This window comes from Musca autumnalis, unplaced genomic scaffold, assembly GCF_047663935.1.
Source record: "Musca autumnalis isolate F117 unplaced genomic scaffold, ASM4766393v1 scaffold_1, whole genome shotgun sequence".
Lineage (NCBI taxonomy): Eukaryota > Metazoa > Arthropoda > Insecta > Diptera > Muscidae > Musca > Musca autumnalis.
This window is the reverse complement of record NW_027411644.1, coordinates 255,787,262-255,812,001: the sequence shown is the minus strand read 5'-3', so window position 1 is coordinate 255,812,001 and position 24,740 is coordinate 255,787,262. Positions and strand designations below refer to the sequence as shown.

Below are 24,740 nucleotides of genomic sequence, written 5' to 3'. Positions count from 1 at the left end.
TATTTTGAAGGTTGTGTCTTCAATATTCCACCAAAATGGCTGAAATTTTGGTATTTAGTCTTCAATGTGATATAAAACTGTTCGCCAGAAATATGTCTGTACAGGTCCACGCTTTCATATTCACGTTTCGATATAGCCCCCATAGAACGGTACCTCCGGATTTTCGTAATACTGAAGATTGTGACATCAATATCCCACCGAAATGGCTGAAATTCGTTATTTCGTCTTCCAAGAGTTATAAAATATTCCAGAAAAGTATTATCAGTATAGGTCCACGTTTTCCTATATCCCTATAGAAGCGTACATCTTGATTTTCGGTATTTTTTTAAGTTTTAGCCACATTCTCGTACCGAAATATAGGAAATTTGGTATTTAGTCTTCTTTCCGTCAGAAATTTGTCGGTATAGATCGACGTTTTGAAATAGCCCCCATAGAATGGTGTCTCACATTGTTTTACCGTAATTGCTGAAATTTAGTGTTAAGTCTTCTTCATACACGAAAGGAAACTAATTATTCCATTTTACTTCAATACGACTTGTGATGGAGGGTATAACAAATTCGGCCCGGCCGAACTTAACACCGTTCTTACTTGTTTTAAATTATATTCACCATCAGAATTGTTTTGTATCGAGCGTACAAAATCTCCTTTATATATTAGTGTCGAAAAACCCACAAAGAATTATTTGTTTGTATCCGAAAATAAGGAAATTCTTGGTAAAACTAGTAAAAAACGATTTTGAGCTATATCTCTAAAACAAGAGCTGATGGAGAAAAACCGCGACCAGATTTGAAAATAACTCGCCGATTAAATTTAGAAACAAAAAAAAGCCCATAATAACTCACAACAATGAATTTTTCTCCATTATTTTCTCATACTAATTAGAAACAAATTATCTAAAATAGGAATACAAAATTTTGATTTAGGCACACGGTGCTCTTGAACCAACTTTAAATGAAAGATTTGGGGATATCTCAAAAATGGTTAAACCTTTGAAAATATCATATAAGGCAATCCTCTAGAGAATTTTCACAATATTTTCTTGAGCCCCATTTCGATAGGACTTGCAGTTTCAAAGCGAAATCGTGAAAACCTAAAAAACCGTAAAAATGTGAACGTTGACCGACCATTTGGGTGCTGGGTTTGCTCCAGTTTCGACCGAGAGTAACAGCGTACAGCGGTTTTGATCCCTTTGTCATCATAATATTGTAGGTACACCTGCTTCCATAAGAAAATAAATTGAGTAGATATGGGTATTGATGTCTGGCATTGCAGTGGCGTATGTCTGAAAAAAAAGAATGGTTCATTATGGCTTGACAATAAATAACGAACATATTAAGAGTTAACTCTATTGTCGAATAATATAGCGCAAAGAACATAACTACAGACAACAATAGAATGAAGAAGAAAAAAGCGCCAAAAATTTAACCGAGTCTCTTTAGAACAATGATGCACAAGAAGAGAATGCTATTTTGTTTTTTTGTATGGGAAAGAGAGTTGTAGTTAACTTTTTCGTAAAGGCGCGTGCATGGCTGCTTTAGAAGCTGCAAAAAACAGAGTGTCACAATTACGGTTTGATTGCTTCTATTCTGTTATCATCAAAATGTGACCAAAGACACACTGATTTACTGAGACACTGAACTACATTTTTCCGGAGTCTTTTATGGATGTGTGTGTGAATGTGCAAAATTTATTACAGCGAGTAAATGGGAGAGTAAAATTTGATTTATTTGCTGTAAGCAACCGGTAAGAACAACAGGTGTGTGTTTTCTATGCTGAGATTTTGAAAGCTTTCAAATTGTACTCACAATCTCTCGTCTGCACTCATCGGATATGCGCTGCGCCGTTATTTCGCCTATCCAACGAAAACGAGAGAGAGATAGGCCACTGAGTATTGGTATTTTTACTGTTCAAGGTATCGGTTGGGTGGCAGTAACAAAGCCACTGTCATCGAAACGAGAGTATAACAACAAAAATTGTTGCATACATTATGGCGTTCAATGTGAAATAAATTGTGTCGGTGTTTTTTTTTCGTGTGTGTAGCATTGTTGCCGACTTCGTTCATACATAGTATGGTAGTAGTACTAAGATTTATGTACATTCCGAAAACCAACAACATCAACAATACGACGAAGGGAGCAACAGCTTTTATTTTTCGTTGTGCAAGGGTCCGTTGTTGGAGCTGTGAGTATTTGTGTGGCAGTGGGTGGTGGGTGGCCATAGAAAGTATTTTACTTTTAGGAGCGACAGCTCAGAGCGTACCACCATACGAATGTGTGTGTGTTTTTTTATTTTGGTTTTGCGTTTGTTTTACTTACTCGTTGTGTTTAACGTTGCTTGAACTTGCCGTTTATTATGGAGGAGGCAAAACAGCAGAGTATTTTCTCCTTCTGAAAATGTGTGTTACTGTGTGAAGAACGACTTGTGTACATCCGTACATAGTATGTTTGTGTGCCAGGGTTTTGTTTTGTGTGTGTCCTATTCTATGTTGTAAATGTAAGGTAGAATTTGAAGCAAGCTGCTGTATGTTTAGTCAACATTAAGCTTTCATCTCGTACGGGTTCGAATACTGTGGACGAACGCCAGTAATAGCTGAGAAATTTTTAAAAAATATTTAAAACGGTTTAATTGTATTAAATTTTTGAAAATAAATTAAATAAACCAAAAAAATGGGCTAAAGAAGAAATTACGACTTGACAGAAATTATAAAAATTCTATTAAAATCCATTTAATTTTTATTTAATGAAGTGTCTGGTTCTTGGCGCGCTTTGTGTGACTAGCTCATGTGACAAATAGTGTACCGTCGGTGTTGAGATTTATGAATTGCCCATTCGAGATTATCTAATGATGGTGATAATGTGCAATGACAAATACTTCCATATATAAGTATCTTACTGTTCACAATAAAAAATAATGCCACTTAATAATAAAAAATCCTAAAAAATTGTAAATATTTAGAGAATCCAAAATTAAGTAAAATAAATATTTCTCCATGTTTTGAATTAGAAAAAAATATAAAATAAATAATGTGACATAATATATTCGTAATATGAGTGTTAATCTTTAAGTTTAGTGTGATATCAGTAGTGACTATCAAACTGTAATTTCCTTTATTTGTGTTAAGTGTCCTAAACAAAAATTAAAAAAATACTTCATTAACAAGAAATATTGGAAATACTCAAATATAGCACGTGACATATGTAAATACATCAAATGTGGATTTTTACACTTAATACAGAATTTTAATTGTGAGTAAAATTGTATTTTATTATTTTGATAATATTTAAAAAAGAATAATTCAAAATCAAATGTCAAATAACAAATGTAAGAAAATTGAAAAAGTAGACCATGTAGTTCTGGTTAATTTGAAGTATCCGATAAATTTTCTGAATATGATTTTTACTACTCAAAACTACCCATCGCAAAAGAAAGTTGATTTGTCTAAATTTTTGCATTAGACAAAAAACATAGAACATTTTTAAAAGGATATTTTTTCTCAACTTTAAATGAAGGTGCTTACACTTGGGATGTTTTTGTGGATTCTAAAACTACAATGTTAAGAAATAAGAAATATCAAAAAACTAAAAAAATCGCCGGAGCGCTTTTTAAATAAATTGCGATTCATGTTCACATTTTTAGGGTTTTTTAGGTTTTCACGATTTTGCTTGGAAACCGCAAGTCCTAAAGAAAATGTTGTAGTTGTGAAAATTCTCTACAAGATTGATATTTATGGCAATTTCGTAGGGTTTACTGTTATTGATATTCAAATTGGGACAATGAATGAACTGTATCGCCTCCTTATAAAACAATGTCATACATGGTATGCCTTAACTAACTTTAAGTGAAAACTGCTTACACCTGGGAAGGTTTTGCGGATTTTGAAAGAGCAATATTCGTAGGTGAGAAAAACAATGAAATCTCTAGAGAGAATTTTAAATAAATTGCGTTCAAAATTCACGTTTTTAGGTTTATTTTAGATTTTCGCGATTTTGCTTGGAAACCACAAGTCCTATCGAAATGGGGCTAAAGAAAATTGTGTAGTTGCGAAAATTTTCTAGAATTGACGATTATGATTTGTTCCTAGGTTTTACCATTTTTGAGATATATAGATGTTCAGGTCACATTTTAAGTTTTTCTGTTAGGTTTTCACGATTTGCTTGCCAACGGTAAGTCTTATCGAAATGGGGTTAGAGTTAGAGAATCTTTTAGCTGTGAAAATTCTCTACAAGATTGGCTTTCGTAATTTTTGCCTAGGGTGCACCATTTTCGAGATATATAAGTTTAAGTTGTGAAATTACAGTCATGACATTGCTTTATAAGGAGGCCATACAGTCAATGCATTGACCCTTCCAATGCTATTAAATACAAAAGACTTTAAAATATATCTAAAACATCCATAAAGGTTGGCTGGCCTTGCCTATTTATAAAAAGTAAATGTAAAATCTCTAGAAAAACTTTATGTGTTAGAGTATTTGTATCTAAAACTAGCATGTAAGAAATTACAAACTATGTAAACTGAATTGAATATGGGAAATAAAATCAAAATCAAAATCAAATCAAAAATCAATGCATTGACCCAAGTTAAACTTCTATATCTCAATAACGGTAAAACCTACGAAATTATCATAAAGGGCAATCATTTAGAGAATTTTCGTAGCAACAACATTTTCCTTGCTCCCATTTCGATAGGACTTGCGGTTTTCAAGCAAAATCTTGAAAACCTGAAACCCCCTAAAAAAGTGAACTTAATCGCGATTTATTTAAAAAGCGCTCCGTCGATTTTTTTTTAGTTTTTCTTTATTTTTCTCATTTATTAACATTGTAGTTTCAGAATCCGCAGAAACTTTCCAGGTGTAAGCACCACCCATTTAAAGTTGCTTCAAGAGCACCGTGTATATTTTTGCACTTTGCGAGAAATAAAAAATAACACGTTCTACCTTTGAAAGTGTTGTCCATTATATGAGTTATATTATAATGATGATAATGTCTTTAAAATTTTTTTTTTCGAATTTGGTATTAATTTGTGCTAAAAAATAATTTTGGTTTCTGGGCCTCTGTATACATTTTTAATATAAATTACAAAAAAAAAAAAACAAGATTCTCTGATAATACAAGATTTTAGTTTTACCGTTAACATAATCTACTATTTTAAAGAGGACATTCGTCTATTTTACCCTTTTACTTTTAAGATAAAAGTGTGTGCCAGTGTTATTCAAGAGTAAATTACCAATTTTATAATTTTTTCTGCAATTTTGGAACATGTCAAAATATTGAAGCGCATCGTTCAAACCTCAATGGTTTAACAAACCTGTTATGCTATGTCTTTCAAAAAATGATTGACCAAACTTACATGCTCGTTCCCTAAGGTTCATATCTTGGAAACCGTTTGGGATTTTGGATACCTCTATTCGGCAAATTTGTATTTGTGTGTAGATAGGAACTAAGAATGAATGTTCAATCCCCTCTGTTTGTTGAGAGTTGTTGTGGCGTTTTAACGACCAGTGGCTTTATCTGGGTTAATAAAATATAGCCATACAGGTCGGATTGTCCATTATAATACAAGGCAAATAAAACCTTACGTTCCTAGTAATGACGGCGCACAGAGGAGAAATGTATGTTAAAACTTGATTAAAACTCCTAAGCATTGATTAAAACTCCTTAGCATCTGATATAAGGTAAATAATGCACCAATATAGTTCCAATCAAGCTGCAAATTGATACAAGCATTCAGAACTAGCCTAGAATACAGTGTGCCATTTTTGGTTCAAATCGGTTCAGATTTATATAGTCCTATCTATATCCATTCGATTTTTTTCTACTTAAATTATTCCAATTTTATATGAGGAAAAAACCGTAATTTTTCGGAATGGCGCAAACATATATCAATAATTTTGGTTTAGTCTGGTATATAGCAGTTCAGGTTATAACGCAGAACAAAATGTAGTGTTGGCAAACGTTGCCAATTTTAATTATTTTTCATAATTTATTCTAATTTTATTTGAGGTAAAACAGCGATTTTTCGAAATGGCTCAAAAATTTGATTTGGTCTGATAAATAAATGTCAGGCCTATAAGGAAGATCAAAAATGAGTGTAGGCAATCGTTGCCATTTTTTTATTTTTTTTTAAACACGAGATTTGCGTATGGCGAATGGCGAAACATTTATCAAAAGTTTTGATTTGGTCTGATAAGTGAGAATCCCGCCTATAAGAAAGTTTAAAAATTAGTTTTGGGAAACGTTGCCAAAATATTTTTTTTTAATTGTTTTACATAAATTATTTCATTTCAATTTTTCTTCAGAAAAAACGTGATTTTTTCGAATGGCGCAAACATTTTGATTTGGTCTGATTAATAAAAGTCCCGGCTATAAGAAAGATAAAAAATTAGTGTTGGCAAACGCTGCCAAAATATATATTTTTTAATTTTTTAAAATTGTTTTACATAAATTATTCCAATTTTGCTGCAGAAACAAATTTAAAGATTTTAATGTTTTCAGTTGAGAAAAATGTGATTATTTCAGATTGGCGCAACTATGCGTAGCGTATTTTGTTTGAATCTGATATTCGAGATTAAAACATCAAAAGTAACTATGGTCCGCAATCGTTCGCATCATGTAGTTCTTCACCATTGAAATTTGAGTTGTCATAAAAGATATCTATGCAATTATAAAATAGTATTAAATAATTACCTTTGTTTTTATACCCTCCACCATGGTATGGAGGGTATATTAAGTTTGTTTTTCTGTTTGTAACACATCGAACTAACCATTTGCGACCATATAAAGTATATATATTTTTGATCAGGATAAAATTCCAAGACGATCTAGCCATGTCCGTCTGTCCGTCTGTTGTAATTACTTTAGCGGTATCTATAATTGAGCCAGAACGCTATATTTTTGCACCCGAGTGTCTTTTTTCCAAAGGCAGGTCAAGTTCGAAGATGGGCTATATGGGACCACTTTTGGTTACAGCCCCCATAAAACGGTACCTCCCGAATTTCGTTTTTTTTAGATTTTAGCTAATTTTTTGACCAAACTAGCTGTAATTTCACGTTTGGGGTTCCCAGTGGTCAAAAAATATCTCCACTAAAAACCGTCATAATAGCAACGGTATCTCCCGATTTTAGCTATTGTGGGGATTTTAGATAAAATTTTTGACCGAACTACCTGTAATTTGACAGTTGATGTTCCTAGTGATCACAAAACTTCTCCTTTAAAAACAGTTTGGAGCTATAGTATTCATGTTATTTGCAAAAATACAAAGAAAATATGACGAAAAAAATAAAAATCATGTTATTCTAATTTTATTATTATACCCTCAGCCTTTAGGCTAAAGAGGGTATTTACACTTTGATACGACCAAAAATGTGCCTCGTCGAAATAATGGTTTTAGACCCCAAGTATGTTTGTACGATATCCGTTTCAGACAATTTTGAGTAGATCTAGCAATGTCCGTCCGTCTGTCTGTCTGTCGGTCTGTCTGGCTGGTGCGCACGATAACTCTCGAACGGATCAATCGATTCGGTTCAAATTTTGGGTATCGAAATATTTTGTCCAGATTCGATTTAAGTTCGAAGATGGGCCATATAGGTCCACTCCTTCAGGTAGCTCCCCCACAAATGTTCAAAAATTGTCGCAAAACTTGTGCGCACGATAACTCTTGTAGGGAATAACCGAATTGGTCCATACTTTGCACATTGCGAAATTTCTACCAAACTTAGATTAGGTTCCAATATGGACTCAATCGGTCCACTCCTTCGGGTACCTCCCACACAAAATTTCAGAGAAGTTCAGTTTAGGACCTGCTCTCGAATCGCCTTGGTTTTTGTTGTACCATCTTGTATTCACTGTCCCCTATACGAAGGTAAAAGTTTCCTCAGGGGCAAGTCCATACTTCCTGAAAAAATAGCCTGAAAGTTGAAAACCAAACCCTATGACACCATGTTTATGGGTGGAAGCGCAAGATAATTCTCGAACGGAAATGCCGGTTCCGGCCAAAATTTGGCCTTCGTAATATTGTTTCCAAACTTAGTTTAACCCCCAGTTTTTGTAACTTATTTTTGTTCGTTCGTCTATATTCGTAATAATTTAGGCATTCATAGCTCAGCCCCCAGATGACATACACATCTAATTTTTCGTATACCCGTTCCATATATCATTAAGGATTCCTCATTTAAAAATCAGCGCTCTACATTTGCGCTAAAGCGAGTAAATCGATCTACAAAATTTGACAATTCGTGTGAGAAGAATAACAATTTTTACAAAAACTGGGGGTAAGTTCGTAGATAAGCCATATCGGTCCACTCCTTCAGGTACCTACCCCACAAAAGTTCAAAAATATTCGGAAAAATTGTGGGCACGATAACTCTTGATGGGAGTGACCGATTTGGTCCATACTTTACACATTCTCATAATATCTACCAGATATACATCAGGTTCGAATATGGACTATATTTGTCCACTCCATCCCGTACCCCCCACACAAAATTTTATATAAGTTCGCTTTAAGACCTGCTATTGAATCACTTTGATTTTTGTTGAAGCAACTTACATTCGCTGCCTCAATTACGATGGTAAAAGTTGTTTCTGGGGCAAGTCTATACTTCTTGAGAAATGAGCCCGAAGGGTTAAAAACCCCCTATGGCACCCCCATGGTCTATGTCAGTCCATTCCTTTAAGTACCTTTTCAGCAAAATTTTTGAACTTTAATCCTAATCAACATTTTTGTCGGTTCATACGAGACCAAAATTTTGAAACCCCCTAAATACATAAGTTTTTGGTGAAAAAAGTGTTTCAATTTGCACAGGCTGAGGGTATATCTCTGTCGGCAAAGCCGACTGATACTTTTTTATTTGTTTTTTTATACCCTCCACCATAGTATGGAGGGTATATTAAGTTTGTCATTCCGTATGTAACACATCGAACTAATCATTTGCGACCCTATAAAGTATATATATTCTTGATCAGGATAAAATTCTAAGACGATCTAGCCATGTCCGTCTGTCCGTCCGTCTGTCCGTCCGTCTGTCCGTCTGTTGTAATCACTCTAGCGTCCGCAACAATTGAGATAGAGTGCTGAAATTTTGCACCCGAGGGTATTTTTTCCATAGGCAGGTCAAGTTCGAAGATGGGCTATATCGGTCCACTCTTTGGTATAGCCCCCATATAACGGTACCTCCGGATTTGAGGTATTTTGACGTTATTCGCCACATTTGCAGACCGAATTAGCTATGGCACTTAGGGTTCCTAGTGATCAGCAAACTTATATCCCAAAGGATATGGGCATAGATCCATGTTTTGGTATAGTCCCCATATAACGGTACCTCCCGATTTTCGGTATTTTCAGAATTTTAGCCACAATTTTTAACCGAACTACCTGCAATTTAACATTTGAGGTTCTCAGTGGTCATGAAACATCTCCAGCAAACATCGTCAACATAGGTCCATGTTTTGGTATAGCCCCCATATATCGGTACCTCCCGATTTTAGGTATTTTGAGAATTTTAGCTACAATTTTTAACCGAACTAGCTGTAATTTGCCATTTGAGGTTCTCAGTGGTCATGAAATATCTCCACCAAACATCGTTAACATAGGTCCATGTTTTGGTATAGCCCCCATATAACGGTACCTCCCGATTTTCGGTATTGTGAGAATTATAGCCACAATTTGTAACCGAACTATCCGCAATTTGACATTTTAGGTTCTCAGTGGTCATGAAACATCTCCACCAAACATCGTCAACATAGGTCCATGTTTTGGTATGGCCATCTTATAACCGTACCTCCCAATTTTCGGTATTTTGAGAATTTTAGCTACAATTTTTAATCGAACTAGCTGTAATTTGCCATTTGAGGTTCTCAGTGGTCATAAAACATCTACACCAAACATCGTCAACATAGGTCCATGTTTTGCTATAGCCCCCATATAGCAATACTTCCCGATTTTCGGTATTTTGAGAATTTTAGCTACAGTTTTTAACCGAAATAGCTGTAATTTGATATTTGAAGTTCTCAGTGGTCATGAAACATCTACACCAAACATCGTCAACATAGGTCCATGTTTTGGTATGGCCCCCTTATAACCGTACCTCCCGATTTTCGGTATTTTGAGAATTTTAGCTACAACTTTTAATCGAACTAACTGTAATTTGCCATTTGAGGTTCTCAGTGGTCATGAAACATCTCCACCAAACATCGTCAACATAGGTCCATGTTTTGGTATAGCCCCCATATAACGGCATCTCCCGATTTTCGGTATTTTGAGAATTTTAGCTTTAATGATCGGTATTTTGAGAATTTTATCTACAATTTTGTCTATTCAAAAATAATCGTCAATATAGGTCCATGTTTTGGTACCTTCCGATTTTCGGGAATTTTCAGTGGTCACGAAATTTCTTCACTATAATTCGTCAACATGGGTCCTTTTTTGAGGGTCTACATTGTTTTGATGAAACTACCCTCAATTTGACTTTTGAAGTTCCCTGCAGCTATAAAACTTTTCCGCCAAAAAAATTTAAAGATCGGTTGACTCTTTGATATAGCCCCGTAGGTGGTACCTTTCAACTAGCCGAACACATTTTTTTAGATTAGATTAGATAACACTGTGCAACAAAATGGAGGTGAAAGTCTGGGGAACGGAAAATTCCTCTTGGGGAAGAAAGGCCTTGGTGGGTATATTATGAACCCCGAAGGACATATGCGCCGTGAGTCGAACTTCCGCGTTATGGCGTGATGACATTTTTGTTAGAGACCCTGTGGGCCATCAGGAATTAGCGTTATATCTTTGTTAACTGTTGCTTAAGTGCTCTACAAAAGCAACAAACAAAGATATAATGCTTATGCATGATGGCTTACAGGGTCTCTTGCAAAAACTTCATCACGCCATAACGCGGAAGTTCGACTCACGGCGGGCATTCATCTCCAAAAGGAATTATCTCTGCCCCAACATTTGTGTTCACAGTGTAATTTAAGCAATAGTGGGAGGCAGTAGGAGTCTATCCATTGTCGAAAAGTTGTTACACCTAAATTTGTGAAAGGACCCTAATTATTCCATTTTAATTAAGGCCGAACTTAACGACTTTTTACTTGTTTTATGGTTTTATAGGAATGGTTGAAGAAAAAATATTTGTGTTCTTCGTCATTTTCGTCCAAATTCTACGCAATAATGAAAATATTCCGTTGCAACAAATTTTTCGCTTATAGTTTTCCTATTGGCGAATATTTTTAGAACATTATATTAAATCACAAGGAATTCCAATTGTGGCATAACATTAAAATAATGTTATATTGAATATTACAACATTTGAAACGCATATAAACCGCGTAATAGTGGAAATCACAAGATGCGCATCCGATTTTCCAAAACAGCGAATCAATCCCTCTTATTTGATATACACTTTGTGAAATTCCATTTGGCGACCACGATGTAGCATCAGTTGCATGTTAGGGTGCAAAAAACAGTAAAATGCCCATAATTTCCACGAAGTACATTTGCATTTTATGCGCATCCGATTTCAATGATCACCATTAAAACATACATCATCCTATGTCATTTCAATGCGATCCATCAAGAACCGTGGATGTAGCATCGCACTCAGTTTTTAGAAAAAATCTATTATATCTCCGGATTCGCGAACGTTTTTCAATATCTGTTTTCGCATATTTTAAATATGCGTTTCGCTCTATTTATCTAAGTAGTAATAACACATCTAAACCCCGTCTAAATACGCGATATTTTCAAAAACATTTTTTGCAGATTTTCGAAATTTGAGGGGTATCATATCCGCTGATCTAGTGGATGGATTTAGACGCGCAAAGACTTGTTAGATTCAGAACGTAAAAAAACTAAATTCACGCGGGTTTCCACTGAAATCGAATGGCATTTGTAAATTTTGAATCCAAAGAACTGTTTTTTTAGAAAAATTTACGCACAAAAATTTCGACTTTAAGCTGAGATTGTTGTGAACCTTTGAAGGCTACACGCCCGAGTTATACATCAAAACATGTCTAATCGCGAGTACTACAATCTCATTATCAATTTTTAAACGAGTACAGTTGCGCGTCCCGATTAGAGCAAAAATTCAAAAAACCCAATTTTTCAGTCTTCAAAATGTCAGCATCCGTTTCAGATTGATGCATTGGTTACATTAAAAAATCATACATTAGAAACTTCATCTCTGAAGTGTTTTCTTTAACTTCTTCTTTGAACATTATACTCTACATTGTATTGTAAAGCCACTAATTTAAAATTGACTTAAAAAAACTCGTTTCCTTCAACGATTTTTCCTCCTTTTTTACATTAATATGACCACAGCTTCCGCTCAAATTATAATTTTAAGAAATCCATTGGTAAATCGTGCTAAAACAGTTTATTTTACCTCAATGCGTTCAAAAGTTATGGTATATTACAACAATTCGCGAGTTACAATACCCCATACCTTCGTTTCAACATAAGTTAATTTTCTACAAAAAGGCCGATATACTACCTTCAAACAAGCGGAGTTTACACCTGGTAAGTTTTTTGCGGATTCTGAAAATAAAAAAACTTCGCCGGAGGGATTTTAAAATAAATCGCGGTCAAAGGCCACATTTTTTGACTTTGGTGGGTTTTCAGGATTTTACTTGGAAACTGCAAGTTCTATAGAAATGAGACTAAAGAAAATGTTGTAGCAGCGAAAACTAGCTAAAACCTTTTCTTTAGTCCCATTTCGATACGGCTTATGATTTCGAAGCAAAGTCCTAAAAACCTAAAAAACTCTATAAATATGACCTTTGACCAGGGTTTCGGAGTCGAGGTATTTTTGGCTCGACTCCGACTCCGACTCCAGGCGAGTTTTTTTCACGACTCCGACTCCGACTCCGGGTCGACTCCGAGAGTGAATTCCTATACCACTAAAAATTAATAAAATGTGCACAAATTTTTAATATTTTCCTATATTTGGCCTATGTAGGCTAATGTGCTAATTTCCTTACATATGCATTACTGTTTCTGCCGAATCTTACATTGAAAAATAGCAAAGTTGGAAAGTTTTTGTCGGTTTTCCATTTTTTGCACTAGTATATTCTGGGCGAAATTCTTCCGCGTGAGAAAATCATTAAGCTTTCAAAATATGTGAAAATGATGGGACAATACAAATCGTAAGGACTACATGCAATAAAAACTATAAGCAATTCACGACCAAGTTTCAAACTGGATGTAAGCCAACATTTTAGTGTGCTTAGCCTTGTAAGGAGACCCCAAGTTGTAAAGCTCAATAAAAACCATTTTTATAATTGTTTTTCGAAAAAACTACGTAACTTTTCGGCAGATTTTTGTTCCTATCCAACGCTCACTCTGAGGCACTATATGCTATTTATACTTTCTACTTTTTCTGAAATTTACAAATAGGAATCACCACTTAAACTAAAATTCAGCGCTCACATTTTGAACTTTGGTGTGGATGGAGTGGATAATTTTACACCGCTCAGCACGTAGGCAGATGGATGTTTTTTTTTGGAACTGAAAAATTAGCAAACGATGAGATTTCGTGCATGAAAATATTCTACAAAAATGTTGCTAGGAAAATTTTATGTATGGTCGGTCCACTAGGACAAGATATCGACATTGTCATGTTTTCATTGTCCTTTATCAGTTTTAACCGATCCTTTCTCATGAAAACTTTATGATTATGTATTTCATTGAATTTCGTATATGCAATTAATTGTGTAAAAAAATTCTGATACACATCAACTATATTTGTTCCTGGCGGACAGATCCCGTTATTTGAACGTCTACATCTAAAGCCCTCATTGAGTATATAATGAATCCTATGGGATCCTTTGGGGTTCTCAATTGGGAATTTCATTCCCAAAGGAATTGTCCTCCCCCAGATCTTAACTTTCATTTTGTGTCACAGGTTTTCAGTAAGATTTCCCATAGAGACCACAATGTCTTTAATAGAAGACAAGGATGATTTCTCATTAAAAACAAGATTAGAACACCAGTAGACCTTTGTGAGAAGACCAGTAAGAAATCTGACGAAAGAAGTTAAAGGTCCAATCTTAATTCGATCTCAGAGGATAGTAAATATCCTGTGAATTGTCCTTTAACTTAGTATAATATATAATTTGCATATATATTTTCTTATACCTTTCTCTTAAAATAAATAATGATTTTTAAAAAATGTTCTTGTTCCAAATTTAATGTTATATTTCTATAACGTGGAAAAAAATTTGCCCGGAGTCGGAGTCGAGTTATTTTTTTCGACTCAGACTCCGACTCCGACTCCAGCAAAATTGCTCGACTCCGACTCGTAGACTCCGACTACGACTCCGACTCCGAAACCCTGCCTTTGACCGCGATTTATTTCAAAATCCCTCCTGCAATTTTGTTTTATTTTTCTCATTAATGAACTTTGCAGTTTCAGAATCCGCAAAAACTGTTCAGTTGTAAACGATTTTCATTTGAAGTTAGTTAAGGAGCACCGTGCATGATATTATTTTATAAGTAGGGAAAGCCGTCGGTGCATTGTCCCGATTTGAACTTCTATATTTCAAAAATGGTTAAACCTATGAGAAAGTCATTAAGGTCAATCTTGTAGAGGATTTTCATAGGTACAACATTTTCTTTATTCCCATTTCGATGGGACTTGCGGTTTGCAAGCAAAATCGTGAAAGCTTAAAGAAATCCAAAAATGTGACCATTGACCGCGATTTATTTAAAAATCCCTCATGCGATTTTTTTATTTTTCTCATTTGTGAGCATTGTAGTTTCAGAATTCGCAAAAACTTAGCAGGTGTTATCTTCGATTTAAAATTATCTCAGGCGCACCGTGAAAACTTTTTGTACCCAAACATAAATTGTCGGCCCGAAATATAAGAGTGACCAAAGAAACAATCTCCATGAAAACTTTTTCTTTGGCAATCCCTTATAACCCCAACGAAAGTGTTTGCAAAACAAAAGGAACCTTCTCCAGTGATATGTGTCGTTGAATTACAACGAAGGCAACATAACAACAGTTTGTTGTTGGTCTGCTTATTACAGCAAAACCCAAACATACAACCGTGACAGTGTTTCTCAATCAGAACATTGGTGGCGTTTTTATTGGTATAGCTGTTGCAATTTTGTGGCGAGCAGCTATCTCAATAAAAACGACACCAATGTTCTGATTAAATAATTAACTTTAAAGAGTAGATTGGTCTCTATGAATGTAAATGTTTCGTAGTAAATTCCTAAACATTTCTTTTAATAATTCCCAGAACAACATTAAAGTGTCCATACAATTTCTAATAAATATTAAATTGCAAAAGATGTGCGTGATTTGCTTTAGTTAAAATCAAAAAAAGGCAAAAAGCCAAAGAGTCAATAAAAATTTCTGTTCCGCGTTAAGATAAAGAAAAATCATAAAAAAATCATATTTCTCATAAAAACAAAAAAACTTTTTTGCATCTGAAAACGAACACCACCAGTGCCGCCACCAGGACAACAATAATAGGTTATATCATTCAGGACACGAACATTTGCAGTGACATGCAAATGGAAATGAATATCCAATAACATAACAGTGAAGATTGAGGCAATAGGCTGCCGCTAGGCAGCAAGTACGTCGTAGCGTTACGTTGAATAAAAAACATTTCGTTATTCCGTTTCCGGTGTCGTTGTTCAAGCGATATTCGACATGAATTTGCGTGTCAACACCATGTAAGTTTGTGTTTCTGTTTGTTCAGCAGCCATCAGTTTAACTCAGTGTTTGTGTGTGTGTGTCCGTCCATCTGTCCCCCTTGGCAAAAATGTCGCGTGTCCATGTTGTTTTTACAACAAACCAAACATTTTCGCATTTTCATGCCAATGTGTGAATTTATGTAATTGTGTATGTGTGTGTTCGATTTTCTTTGCAAATAAACGACTAAAATAACATTTGAGTGTAAATGTGAGAGACATGCAACATTTATTGTTTAAACATATACAGGCGGAAACAAAAATTCGCTACTTGCCCCCGAACTAACAATGGAACAACAACAACGGAATTTATCTCAAACTACAATACGATAAAGTGTTAATTATAGTTATTTATTTAGAGTTCCACTAGTTGGATATTGGAGACCATTAAAATGGAAATGACTTCTATATACCACTTCGTTAAAGTTGTAGGTTGGGGGAGTTGGGAAATGTCAACAAATGTTGATATTTTGTAATATACAATAAAGGCTCAACGATAACAAAACTGAAACATATCCATAATTTTAAATACAGTTATCAAAGCTTAATGTGCAAACATATTTCCCTACTTAACAAACATGGAAGGGTGTATGTTTTTGTTGGTTATGGCTTTAATGTGTACATCTGGAGGAGGTGGAGCAGGATATCAATTAATTTCCATTTTTTAGACAATTAATTTTCCATTGCCCTCATGTTTGGCGAGGGATAATTATCTTTCTTCTCCATTTCACCCAAAATGGCCACAAAAAAATGTATAGCAAAAATGTGGGGAGCAAACGTCTCGTTAATTAATTCCTAAAATTGTATGTTCTTCGCTTTTGTGTTTGTTTTACACTTCCTTCCACTTAACATGCTAATATAATCGACATAAAGGATTTCGTTCGTTCGGGTTTTTCTGCTGTGTAGATTTAATGAACAAACAACAAATTAATTAATGTGGGAATTTCAAAAAAAAAAAAGAGCACAGCAACATTTTAACTTGATAGCCCACAAAGGGTGCTCATCTCTAAGGGCTTTTGACAAGAACGTGTTTTATGCTACCCCAATGTAATCAATTAATGTAATTTATACGCACTTTTATCAATGAGTGTTTTAAACAATTCCTTTTCAAGTTGCAGATGCGATAATGTAAACGTCAAGTGCAAACTGTGTGAAATGGCAGCAGGTTTTTATTTCATAAACACTTTTACGGAATTAACAACAAAAAACATTTTCCGGCACGTAATAATTAACTTTCAAATTTGAAAGGATAATAATACGTCTATACAATATTCATTGTATTTGGCTGCAGATACTTTTACCCCCAGCTCTTAGGCTAAACTAGGGTGATGATTTTACACAATCTCATACACCTGTATTTGATAAGTTTGTGTTTAAGATTAGATAAAGCCTTACATATAAGGGATTCGTTAAAAATGTTACGCACAAAATTATATTCAAATTTTCATTTATGTATATATTTGGGCAATTTTTTGAAGTAACTGTAAGCAGATATACTCGTGTAATTGAACACAGCGTTACATATCGATGCCTAACTTTCTCAACCTCGTATTTAAATTTTTTGATACATCGGTGTTTGGGTAAAAGTTTAAATGCAATTCTTAGGGAATTGAGTGAAATCGGACACTTTTTCAAAAGTGGTTTTTATTTCCATTATTTTTTGCGGCGTTGATGCTGCTCATTAGCAAAACATTTCAGTATATTTTCATATTTTTGTTTTTGAAAATTTCAAATTCTGTAAAAATTATGTGCAAAGAAATATTCATAACTTCCCTCAGTGTATTATCAGATTATCTTCCTCTAAATAAGGAGCATGTTTCCAAACCTTTAAACGGCAGACTTGTTCGCGGAAAAATCATTTTATTGAACAAAACGTCAAGAAATGTTGACGTTTTTCATACTTATTTTGAAAATGTTCCATCTTTTCAGCATCCGAAGCACACGATTGTATCCGTCGAGGTTGTCTGTGTCATATTCTATCTTATTGTGAAGAAATATGACATAGCTGCGCGACTCTTATTGATATTATGAGATGTTTCTATTATCTGACAATTTAAACCCGTTTACGCTGTTATTTCGGCGTCCGCGGAATTATTTGTATGGTTTTATTGGTGAAAAATTATTGAAAAGCCCCGCTTTATCGACTGAAAGAAAATTCGGCGTTAATATCTCAACAATTCGCGAAAATAAAATGACTGTTCTATCCTGATGACCGAAAATAAATGCCTATTTTTCATAGTACTATCGGAAAAATGATCAGAAAATCATTTCGCGAAAAGCTAGAAACATAATTTTTTCTGTGTTTGATACGGAACATCATAGGTTTTAAATCCCTACAAGATTAAAAGCATTCGCTTCGGGATGAATAAGCTAACATTAACAGCAATTTAGGTGTTCTATTCTACTGACGTGGAGTGTACATATAAAAGTGCGTAGAATTACAATAAATTCTGTTTAAAATCGGAACTCAAAATATTTTAAGGTTTAAACACATCTTGCGTAAAATCTTACAACAACAAAGCTGTTAAAAATTACGCATTTTTGTGTCGCAACTTGTTGCTTATTATTATCATTGTGAAATTCAACAGAAATAGTTGAGAGTGTACAGCTTGAAAATTATACGAAAGGACATCCGAGCCGAATCTATATATATAAAAGAGAAGTGAGGTGAGTGACTGACTGACTGATTGACTGACTGACTGATTTTTGGAAATTCGAACTACAAGGTTACGAAGAGTACTAAATGGTACTAAATTTAGTACAATTTGGATTTGTGTGAACGGATAGAGCTGGAATCCTGAAATTTGAAATTAGGGTAACTTGTGGAGAGTAACAAAGAAAGGTTTTTGGAAATTCGAACTATAAGTGCACGAATAGTACTAAATGGTACTAAATTTAGTACAATTTGGATTTGGGTGAACGGATAGAGCTGGAATACAGGCATTTGGAATGAGGGTCACTGATGAAGAGTAACAATGAAAGGTTTTTAGAAATTCGAACTATAAGGGTACGAAAAGTACTAAATGGTACCAAATTAAGTACAATTTGGATTTGGGTGAACGGATGGAGTTAGAATCCTGAAATTTGAAATTAGGGTCACTGGTGGAGATTAACACAGAAAGGTTTTTGGAAATTCGAACTATAAGTGCACGAAAAGTTCTAATTGGTACTAAATTTAGTACAATTTGGATTTGGGTGAACGGATTGAGCTGGAATCCTGACATTTGTAACGAGGGTCACTGATGGAGAGTAGCAAAGAAAGGTTTTTAGAAATTCGAAAAATAAGTGCACGAAAAGTACTAAATGGTACTAAATTTAGTACAATTCGGATTTGGGTGAACGGATAGAGCTGGAATTCTAAAATTTGGAATGAGGATCACTGATGAAGAGTCAAAATGAAAGGTTTTTGGAATTCTAAATATAAGTATACGAAAAGTAATAAATGGTACTAAATTTAGTACAATTTGGGTTTGGGTTTTCGAATTACAAGGGTACGAAAAGTACTAAATGCTACTAAATTTAGTACAATTTTGATTTGGGTGAACGGATTGAGCTGGAATACAGACATTTGGAATGAGGGTCACTTATGAAGAGTAACAATGAAATGTTTTTGTAAATTCGAACTATAAGGGTACGAAAAGTACTAAATGGTACTAAATTTAGTACAATTTGGATTTGGGTGAACGGATGGAGCTTGAATCTTGAAATTAGGGTCACTGATGGAAAGTAACAAAGAAAGGTTTTTGGAAATTCGAACTATAAGTGCACGAAAAGTTTTAAGTGGTACTAAATTTAGTACAATTGGATTTGGGTGAACGGATTCAGCTCGAATCCTGAAATTTGTAATGAGGGTCACTGATGGAGAGTAACAGAGAAAGGTTTTTAGAAATTTGAACTATAAGTGCACGAAAAGTACTAAATGGTACTAAATTTAGTACAATTTGGATTTGGGTGAACGGATAGAGCTAGAATCCTGAAATTTGAAATTAGGGTCACTGATGAAGAGTAAAAAAGAAAGGTTTTTGGAAATTCGAATTCAAAGTATACGAAAAATACTAAATATAGTACGATTTGGATATGGGTTACGAATAGAGCCTGAAATTTTGAAGAGTAAGAAAGATGTACCAAAGGTCGAAAAGTCCTAAATGGTAGTGAGTTTAGTATGATTTGGATTTGAAGAGCTGGAATCCTGAAATTTGGAATTAAGATTACTGTTGGAATATAGAATTGAGATATGGAGGTTTTGAAAATTCGTACTTATTTATACAAAAACTACTAAATAGTCCTCAAATGGGTTTCAGGGGAACTGGTAAAAATGGAAAAGTGAATTGGGGTTAGGATATATGTTGAATATAAGGAAGTAATTTTTGAAACGTTTACCTATGTGTACGAAAAGTTGGTTAACATGTTGGTACCAAAACCATTTTAAATAGTTAAGGTACTAAATTTGGTGTTGGGTGTAGGAACAAAGCTGGGATTATATAATTTCGAAATACGCTATTTGTACAAAAAATACGAAATGGAAAAATATTTGTTAGTAAGATCGCTCTAAAATGTGAGACAAAGTTCTGGGTTTGAAAAATTGTACTGAATATTGTTCCATTGATTTGATGTTAACGCCAAGGATTTCTAAATAATGTACTGAAATTAAGTAGTCAAACGTGAAGTATCTTTTCAAAAAATGTTTTTGTTCTGACCGTTTTGGTATGTAAATTTTAAAATGTAGTCCAATGCGACAATTTTGTTAACTAGAAGGTATTTACCCCTGATATTAAAAAATCTTAAATTGAAATGCCTTCAAAAAATTTTCCGTTATATACGGTTGACATACCCGTGCACATTAAGTACAATTTTTTGTAAAGAAGTTTTCTAACCTTTCATGCCACAAATTCCGAATTTCGGTTGGAAAGTGTCAGAAGATCTTCAAAATACTCTAAATCTTCAAAATATCTCTTCTAATAAACGTGGATTGAAGTGGACATTTTTGAATTAAACTTTTATATCCTCTGAGCATTCAAGGTCCAAATTTAAAGAAAATTGGACAATATTGATTTGTTCTTCTTTAAAAATACACTAAGTCGAGAGGTACCGTTATATGGGGATATACGAAAACGTGGATTTTTATGGCCCTTTTGAATGCCGAAAATTTAACGGACCTATTCGGGTTCTGGGCGAAACCGCTAAAGCTAGAACCTTGAATTGTGAATGTGCGTGATTGTTGTTGTAAAGGGGTGAGATAAAGTTTAGTGTTTGGAAATTCGTACTGGAAGGGAATGCTGTGTTAGTGAAGGGGTAAAACCAGGAGCAAAATATGAAATTTGCAATATGATACGTAGTTTTGGAAATTCGAAATAAAAAATATGGTAGCTGTGTAGGGATGCGATACGGCAGATTTTTTTAAAAAATTCTGACTACAATCAAAAAAATATTGGTAATAAAAATCTCCAGTATTCACCATTCCCGTATTAAATATTGTTTATATATATTTCGTTTCCTTTCCGCATACGAAGTAGCGGGCATTTGCTAGTATTATATAAAATTATAAAGTGATATTTTCATCAGAAGATGATTATTTCAATACGAAGGTGGATTTGAATTTGAGATATTAAATGGCAAAACTTATCGCAGGTACAAAAAAACTTCATTCGGTAATACCCACTAATGCTGGTATAATAATTGAGAAACCATTTTCAAAATTGAAAAATGAAAAGTTTTTACAATGTTTAAGATGAATTCCTAAAATAAATAACAAAAGAAATATTTATAAATTAAAATTTTGAAATTTGACAAATTTAAAAGCAAAAATGAGAAAAAACGGTAATTATTCGAATCCCACCACCAAATAGGCCTTAACATTTTTGTAATTATTCGTAGTTAAATACAATACAAAGTGCGCCTTAACTAACTTTAAATGAGCGATGCTTACATCTAGGAAGTTTTTGCGGATTATAAAAATTACAATGCTCATAGATGAGAAAAATCAAGAAAAAAAAAATCGCCGGATAAATTTTCAAATACATCGCGGTTAAAGTTTACATTTTTAGGGTTTATAGGTTTTTAACGATTTTGCTTGGAAACCCCAAGTCCTATCGTAATGGGACTAAAGAAAATGTTGTAGCAGAGTACATTTTCTACAAGTTTGACATCTATGACTTTTTCTTAGGTTTTACCACTTTTGAGATTTATAAGTTCAAATTGGAACAATGCAATGAATGTATCTCCTCCTTATCAATCAATGTCATGCACGGTGTGCCTTAACTAACTTTAAATGAAATCCGCAAGCTTTTGTGGATTCTGAATAGATGAGAAAAATCCAAAAACAAGAAAAAAATCGCTTGAGGGATTTTTAAATAAATCGCGATCAAACTTCACATTTTTAGGTTTAGTTAAGGTTTTCAGGATTTTGCTTGGAAGCGGCAAGTCCTCCCGAATTGGGACTAAAGAAAATGTTATAGCAGTGAAAATCTTCTACAACATTTTATTTAGCAGCATTTCGATAGGACTTCCGTTTCCAAGGGAAATCATGAAAAACCTAAATAAACAAAAAAATGTGACCTTTGACCGCGATTTATTTAAAAATCCTTCCAGCGATTTTTCCTCGTTTTCGGATTTTTCTCATCTATGAACATTGATGTCTCAGAATCCACAAAAACTTTTCAGGTGTAAGCGGTTTTCATTTAAAATTAGTTAAGGCACACCGTGCATGACATTGTTTGATAAGGAGGAGATACATTCATTGCATTTTTCCAATTTGAACTTCTATATCTCAAACATGGTAAAACCTACGAAAATATCATAAAGGTCAATCTTTTAGAGAATTTTCACAGCTACGATATTTTCTCTAATCCCATTTCAATAGGACTTGCTGTTTCCAATCAAAATCGTGAAAACCTAAAAAAAATCCTATAAATGTGAACTTTGATCGCGTTTAATTTATGAACATTTTATTTCAGAATCGGCAAAAACATTCTAGGTGTAAGCACCTTCCATATGAGGTTGGTTCAATACAGTTAGTGCATTGCCCCAATTTGAACTTCCAAAATATAAAGGTCAAACTTGTTGGGAAGTTCCTCTGCTACGAAATTTTCTTTAGTCCCATTAAGACAGGACTTGCGGTGTCCAAGCAAAATGGTGATACCCTAAAAAACTCTAAAAATGTGAACTTCAACCGCGATTTATTTTGTTTTGTTTTTTGACTTGTCTCATCTATGAACATTGCAGTTTTAAAATCCGCAAACAACTTCCCAGGTGTAATAAGCATCTTTCATCTAAAGTTAGTTAAGGCGCATCGTGAATAAAAATTTCAAGAAAATCTAACCGATGGCTGATAAAACATGTAAAAACGTATCAGTCGGCTTTGCCGACAGAGATGTGCCTGTGTATATTGAAACAAATTTTTCGCAAAATACGTATGTATTTAGGGGGTTTTAAAAATTTTGGGCGTTTGAACCGACGAAAATGTTGATTAGGATTAAAGATCAAATTTTTTGCGGAGGAGATACTAAATGGAATGGATCGACATTGACCGTTATGGAAGTGGATCTCCAGCCACAACATATGGTGCCATAGGGGGTTTTTACACTCTTCGGGCTGTTTGCTCAAGAAGTATGGACTTGCCACTAAAAAAACTTTTGCCATCGTAATTGAGGCAGCGAATGCAAGTTGCTTGAACAAAAATCAAATGGATTCGATATCAGGTCTTAAAGTGAACTTATCCGAAATTTTGTGTGGGAGGTAACGGTTGGAGTGGGCAAATATAGCCCATATTTCATACTGATCTATATCTGGTAGATATATTAGGACGTGTAAAGTATAGACCAATTCGGCCACTCCCTTCAAGAGTTACCGTACGAACAATTTTTCCGAACATGTTTGAAATTTTGTGGGGGAGGTACCTGAAGGAGTGGACCGATATGAGTTATGTTTAAACTATATTTGGACAAAATATTACTAAGGACATATTTTGCACCGAATCGGCAGATCCGTTCGAGAGTTATCTTCCTCTCCAACCACCTCACACGGTGTCATAAGGGTTTTTTGCAAGTTTCATGCTATTTTCTCAGGAAGTATGGACTTGCCCCTGATGAAACTTATACCGTCGTATGGAGGGCAGTGAATACAAGTTGCTAAAACAAAAATCAAAGCGATTTAAGAGATGGCCCTAAACTGAACTTTTCCGACATATTGTGTGGGAGGTACCCGAAAGAGTGGACCTATTGAGACCATATTGGAACCTCATATTACTCTGGTAGAAAGTTTACGCTATACAAATTATGGACCAAATCGGTCACTCCCTTCAAGAGTTATCGTGCGCACAAATTTTCTGAACATTTTCGAACTTTTGTGGGGGAGGAAGGAGTTGACCGATGTAGCTCATCTTCGAACTTAAACTAAGTTTGGGCAAAATATTACGAAAGCCAAAATTTTAACCGAATCGGTTCATCCGTTCGAGAGTTATCGTGCGCTCCAGCCAGCAGGACAGACAGACAGACGGACGGACATGGCTAGATCGACTCCAAATTGTCTGAAACACATTTCGTCCAAACATACTTGGGGTCTAAAACCATTATTTCGATGAGGCACATTTTCATCGTATCAAAGTGTATATACCCTCCTTAGTCTAAAGGCTGAGGGTATAAAAAGTAAGAGAGGCTTATAGTCGAAAAGGCCCGACCATTTGATACCCTACTCCACTGAATGTGGGCACTAGTGTTCCACGGAATTTCTTCGGTATGATTACGACGTATTTTAGCCGTCCGTAAGCTAATTTACCCTTCGGAAATTAAAACATCGAACGGAAATTAAATTTTTTATACAAAAGTATGGTCAATTTCACCCGCTAAATATTATCTGACCACCATCTCTCAAATTGCAAGCTTTTTCTTCGTCATATAATCTTAGCTTATTTAGAATTTCGAAGCGATCGGACTATTATTGCGTCCTACAGAGCAGCTACAAAATCGGACAAAAATTCTGTATTTGGTACATTTCACCCGCTAAGTATTTTCCGATCATTACGAATAACAATAGGGGTCTATTCTGGTCTGA

At 34.6% G+C, this 24,740-nt stretch overlaps 1 protein-coding gene across 4 annotated transcripts in view; it reads left to right on the top strand.

Moving 5' to 3' along the window:
* The first annotated feature begins 1,918 nt into the window (after positions 1–1,918).
* Dop1R1 (Dopamine 1-like receptor 1) overlaps positions 1,919–24,740 on the top strand; it is a 422,220-nt gene continuing 399,398 nt past the window's right edge. For 2 of the 4 annotated variants that reach the window (XM_073960853.1, XM_073960851.1), the window contains exon 1: positions 1,919–3,246. The gene's annotated coding sequence lies outside the window, so the exon portion shown is untranslated. The remainder of the gene's footprint in view (positions 3,247–24,740) is intronic. The other 2 variants (XM_073960852.1, XM_073960854.1) reach the window with 2 other exon arrangements.